General features: G+C 37.2%; 1 protein-coding gene across 2 annotated transcripts in view; it reads right to left on the minus strand.

Moving 5' to 3' along the window:
- LOC144657500 (protein Wnt-4-like) overlaps positions 1-5284 on the minus strand; it is a 31533-nt gene extending 26249 nt beyond the window's left edge. The window contains exon 1 of one of the 2 annotated variants that reach the window (XM_078517848.1): positions 4815-5284. The gene's annotated coding sequence lies outside the window, so the exon portion shown is untranslated. Of the gene's footprint in view, positions 1-2494; positions 3282-4814 lie in introns of those variants that run through there. The other variant, XM_078517851.1, reaches the window with a different exon arrangement.
- Positions 5285-6054: the final 770 nt, after the last annotated feature.

Here is a 6054-nt window from a genome sequence, read left to right on the forward strand (position 1 = left end):
TCATTGTTCGCTTTTCTCCAGTGTTTCTCGCTTTATACCTGACCTGGCAACCAAATCACCCTCATAAACGTCTACAAACACGTTTTGAAGTCACCAGGTCTCGCTATCAAATTTAAATGTTGTGAAAGCTATAAATCAGGCTTCGAATTAATTTTTTTTTTAAATTGTATTGAATTGCTTTTGCTTAAGATGACCTATCTTGAGACAGAACTTAAAACAAACGTTTGCTATAAATACTAGCAGACCGGGATGTTTCACCGAATGCAAAACTTAAATAAAGGAAAGCCATGGTTTCAAGCAAGTTTATATTACTTCATTATTTGACCCTAAGTAATTTTGAATTTGACATTAACCTTAGGTAGTCTTCATGAAATTCAAGATGGTGAGCTTGTGACGTCACACATTACAATTGACATTTTATATCGTTTAACTTTTGAACCAAGTGCCCGAAAGTTTGAGTTATGGTACAGTTACATTTAAAGCTGTCATCTTTCGCAGTTTGGGAGCACGTTCTGCCTTCTTTTCCAGCTTACAGCCATGTTCCTCCTGCTCGCAGGAAAACATGAAAAAGACTTCTAAATTAAAATAGACTACGTGTTCAAATATGCTTATGAAGTGATATTTCTATGATAAATAAGACATCTGAAAAAAAGGTATCTCTGAGGACTATAGCCGTGATAGCCTTCCTTCCTTGCGAGGAAACAAATTTTGTAATTTCCACGTAGTGCGAAGAATATTACAAAGAGCAAGAAGATTCACTGTAAAGTCAATCAGGCTAACTTACGTAGGCGTTAGATGAGAGTGCTACTGGCCTCTTTGATGCACCAAAGGGCCTTAACCCTTAGCTACCAAATAAGAAATAGTCAAAAGTGAATGTCTTATCGAAGCAATAATCTAAAGCTCATTACTGGCGAGACAATTACTCTGTGATACTGGTCTAGGGCGATTACACGGTAATCCTACTTAGATAGTTTTGGGGTCTCCCAAAATATGCCCTTCTTAGCTGAGTCAGGAATTGGGTTTGTAAGAACATCCCAATGGTCATTTTCTTTGGTTTTATCACTATTTATGACTTTATAGCAACAATGGAGAGTTGAAACCGATGCATGAGTTCTTAAAAAATTGAGAATTTACCAAAGCGCTATCGACTGAACTTCTTAAATAATTTCAGAAATGATCAAGTTGAGTAACCTAATTCCGGGCAGGTTGACCTAGTTCCAGACGATCGTAAGAAGATTGCATTCTTCACTCTCTTAGTGATATTCCTCTCCATCTTTGGAAAACGTATTTTAAAAATCGTGGAATGAACAAAAGAGTACTTCTGTTAAATTGTTACTTCTTTTTCAATCTTCAAGAGAGTTTTCTCTTACTTTTAAAGGAGGACGCAAGACAGATCATTGACCAATGATTTTGGTAAAGCCGAGGTGGACTTCTTGGTGTATAATTTGACTAAAACTGGTATCAGTCCTTTTCTTCTGAACGTTTTGCCATGTATTTGTAAAACATTGCGTCTGACATTTCGTTTCCAAGGTAAGTAACTTCAAGAATAAGATAACTTTAATAACGATAGGTTTGAATTCGACCAGAAAACGTCCTCCGTGAAATTTCGGTCTCTTTGGCGCTATGGCAGCGTTGGCGATTGGAATTTTCTCTCCTCACCAAATTTTAACGAAATTTCACCAGATTTCTGTTGTCGCGAAATATTTTTATGCTAAAAACTCCAAGCTCGTTCTCCTGCCATTATTTCAATTGGAAGAAGAATAGTTTATGAATAGTATTTTGCAAGAACGGATAGGACATGTAGACTTAAAACGATGTAATTTGAGTCGAGTTAAAATGCCAGTTCTCGACGAAAAAACTCACTGACCTCTCTCGAAAAGCTTAAATTTTCATCTTCCCATGCTAGCCTGAACCTGACGAAGTAAACCACGGTTGGTAAAAAGTAGAGTGAACTGCAATTCGTTGGAAGATAACTGGTTGCATTTAATTCGAGGTCTACAAATGTCGAAGAACCCATCAATTTAAGTGTCCTGAATTGGGCAACTTCCTAAGGATCCAACATGCAGGCATATATCTTTCAAACACGAAAACGAACTGTGTAAACGTCCTAGCGATCATACACCTTTAGTTTTTTGAAGTCGTTATATCTGTTCGACAAGTCGATCGTCATTTACAAAAGCTCTTTATGGAAACTCGGGAAGGCCTTTGCTTTATGAAAGAATACAAAAACGCCATGTTTGGTCAACGCGTGATAGTATTACCAAGAGAATAATAAACAAGCGAAAAATTATAGCTGTAGTTACCTGTGCATGTTGTTTGATAAAAATAAATAGCCGAACGCTAGAAGTCCTAGAATGGGGCAAGTTACACCGAATTGTGATGGCGATTTCGGGTTTAACAGCGAATCTTCAAATCATGGAAAAGTACTTCGTACCAAACTTTTACGGAGAGCAAGTACATATATGTTGTACGTTAAGGAATGCGTCGGACTCACAGTGTAAGCTCGTGATCCTTAGTTTAGTGCCAGGTGAGGCCTTGTCGAGTTCTAGTCAACAACTAGTTGTGTTATAGCTAGGCCGTGCTGAGCTTGAAGCCATGAAGAACAGTTAAGTACTGCCGCAAGAACGGGTTTGCAGTCTTATTCCACCTTTGGCTAATCAGCCCAGAGAGCTGCAGAAAGCTATTTAACAGAATCTTTTGTTTCCATATCGGTAACACTGCGTGGTCTATGTAAATTGCTCCAGATGTACAAGGCATTTTTCATTTAAACCTAAATTGTCTAGTTATCTGACACTGTCCAGATTGACAGTGTCAGATCAGTGTTTATGCTTTTCGAAACAAAGAAGTTACACTGAAACATGCACACACTGCATGTGGTGACTCGATACAGGACGAGCTCATCTGGTAAATTATAAAAGGTTTGTTTTCAGACCGCACTCAGTTCCACAGAAAAGTAGCCACAAACATTACATTTATCAAGTTTGCAGTATTTGTTAAATTACAATTTTCTTAAAGGGACTGTGTCACGGCTAAGTTAATCTTATGTTATTAAATTTTGCCAAATATTCGCTATGAACTAAATGTTTGCAAAGAAATTAATTCTATGATTCTAAATGACAAAACCATAGCTTCATTGCAGCTAAATGTGTCTCCCGGGCGTCATAAATTAAAGTTACAAGCAGACAAGATTAACTTTGAAAACTGTTCCGCCGGAACATATTTCAAAAGCCCTCATCGCAATCCGTTTCAATCTTCGACACTTTTGGCCATCCGTACCTTCTTTTGCATTTGGTGTGTTATTTAAATATTCCTTCACTGTTTTAAGAGGTTATTTTATACATTTAAACAAATTTAAAGGCCATTTCCTATGCCTAAGTTTGGCTAAAATCCGTGACACTGTCCCTTTAAACTGTATCAGATACGATTTTCTGACAAGCTTTTAAAACATGTTCTCATGTTATATCGTACTGAACAATTTCGCGAAATATAACAAAGTTGTTACTGGGAAAAAGAAGGTGATTATTTGAAGGTACATCATTAAAATAAGTATGCTGGGAAGGTAGAAATACCAGACCGCAAATCGACCTTCAAAAGCACCTTCTGTCGCCATTAAAGGAAGGCTTCAGTCTTAAAGGGTTTGATTGCCTGAGTCGTCTGGCTAAATCGGTCGAAATATTCATCAAAAGTTAGCAATGAAGAGAGTGAAAGCTTTTTTCTATATGTTTCCATCGAATTAAGTACCGATCTTTTGGTTGATTGTTGGTTCACGAATCTTGTACGTTTATAGTGACAGACCTTAAAAGGTCTGCCACTGTAGATCTTCGTCTGTTTCCTTGGGTTGGCCAAAAAAAATGAAGGCGTGTTGTTTTAAACTCGACCACCAAAATTTATATATCAATACAAAGCTTATAAAATGTACTAACTGTTAAAAATCATTTCACTGTGCATACACCATGCAGCCAGTAGCAATACAGGAGATCATTCCTGGTGAATCCCTAGAGAATCTATAGACAGGAAAACATTTCGCGCGACCTAGAGCTAGTTGCCTGCGTGTAAGACATGGGAAAAAGTCGTCGAAGCTAAGCAGAAAAATGCAACAGAAAAGGATTGCACTGCCAAGAGTGCAGGGACGAACTTGATGTGACTTGAAAGTGTGTTTGAAAAAAAAAACGCCTCTTGAACTGAAGCTCTACGGTTACCTTAAAATCGAGATGAGTTTAGGCCAGCCTTTAATATCGTCTGAGTACGTAGCTATTACTCGTGCACTAAAATGCCTTTTCAAACAGTGTGACATGTATTCTTATCGGTCAGGTCTTACAAGTCAGTATTAATGGTAAACATTCAATGTTTTGCTGGGAGTAACATTTTTCTTCGAAGCCTTTTTCACAGTTATTCTTTGTATTTCATCTTTGTTTTTGTATGGAAATTTGTTGATTACATTTTATTTTGCTTCGTGTCTGAACTGACTGTAACAGCACTTTACTGATCTATTCTACATTTCCGATTTGAAAACTTCTCTGGATAGTAATCGAAAACTGCAATTGCACTTAAACTGTATAGCCACGTATTTTCCATTTACAGCTCATTTCCACCGAGCATACATGTTTTTGTTTTGGAAAGTCTGGCGAGTTTAAATAGTTAGGCAAATTGCAATCATGTAAGTTTTAGTTAAACATAACTTAAAAGGAACACTTACTTTTGTGTTATTGTATTGTCAAGAGAGCAGTATCAAAACCCAGGCTTCGTTTGATCTTTCCGCAAATTATTTTCCTTTGGGACAAACATAAACTACCAAAATAAACTTATATACCAACCTTAGACGCCCGGGACGTCCGGCTCTCACAGTTGGTGAGGTATTTTTTCGAAAACGGTGTTTTCTTCAGCTACGATGTGTTGCGTGTGCAACTCCAACGAAACTATTCTGAGTACTTAACCGTCAGTGTGTTTAGTAGGAGATTGTTCTTGTTCTTTTTGAGACACCATCTGTTTTTCAGGCCTTTTTAACGATATTTCTTTAATCACGATTGCATTAAAGTGACGCAGGGTGCATGTTCAAAATTCTTTAAGACATCCGGCCACGAAAATTAGTTTAACATTCGCTCTGAACTGAACAAACTCTGTACTGTATCTTTATTGTGATTAAAAAAAGATGGAAGTGGGTTGTTATTCAACCTATCTAGAAAGCTGTTGTTATGTTAGGCAGCCTTGAAGACAGGTTTTTTCACTCATCTGTGAAATATATATAACAACAGAGGTCACATTTTAAAATACCTGTTATTGTATGTTTTTTGATTGCTGCTGTTAAAGAGCATGAGCTAAATACCATCGTTTAGTCTTTGAGTTAAAGTGTCAAATGACATGAGAACAAATTCTTAAGGTCTCAAAATATCTTGTTTTTCAAGCCAACTCATGCACCAGTAAATGCCACAGAAGCAAATCGTCAACTGACGGTATCCTGAGTTAATAAAAGTTTCAGAGGTGTTGTTATGTATTGCCACAATCTGTTCGCTTTTTAAGGTGTGCTCATAAGTGGACGTGAAACATGCATGATTTGTAAGGTGTGTTTTTGCAATCATTCGTGTTTTTGTAATGCATGTGTAAATACCCCACACTTAACGTGTGTAATTACAATATGATGATCTTTCCATTCTTTTTGTGGGATTGAGGCCAGATATGTGTGAATTCTATAACTATTCTAACACCCACCCTTTCCCAGGGTATTTTTATGGGCAAATATTGAATTCGGTATTTCTGATTTACAAACTACTTTAAATGAGGCAGACGAATTGTGACGTTCTCAGCCCGCGTTTTCTCCGTGTACCAGCATGTACGCACACCAAAGCGATCAATTCATGGTTGGAGACTAATGAGAATAATCATCAATAGCCATGATGGAGGCAAGGACATGTTTCCAACTTTAATATAACATGTTTGAATGGACACCATCATCGTTAAGCATTTTTCGCATATTTTTGATCTGTACGGACTAATAAAGTCTATATATATATATTTTTTACAAATAAAGTCCCCAGAGAATCCGTTTGGATGCCCAGG

The sequence above is a fragment of the Oculina patagonica genome, chromosome 6 (genome assembly GCF_052425735.1).
Source record: "Oculina patagonica isolate OP01 chromosome 6, crgOcupat, whole genome shotgun sequence".
Classification (NCBI taxonomy): domain Eukaryota; kingdom Metazoa; phylum Cnidaria; class Anthozoa; order Scleractinia; family Oculinidae; genus Oculina; species Oculina patagonica.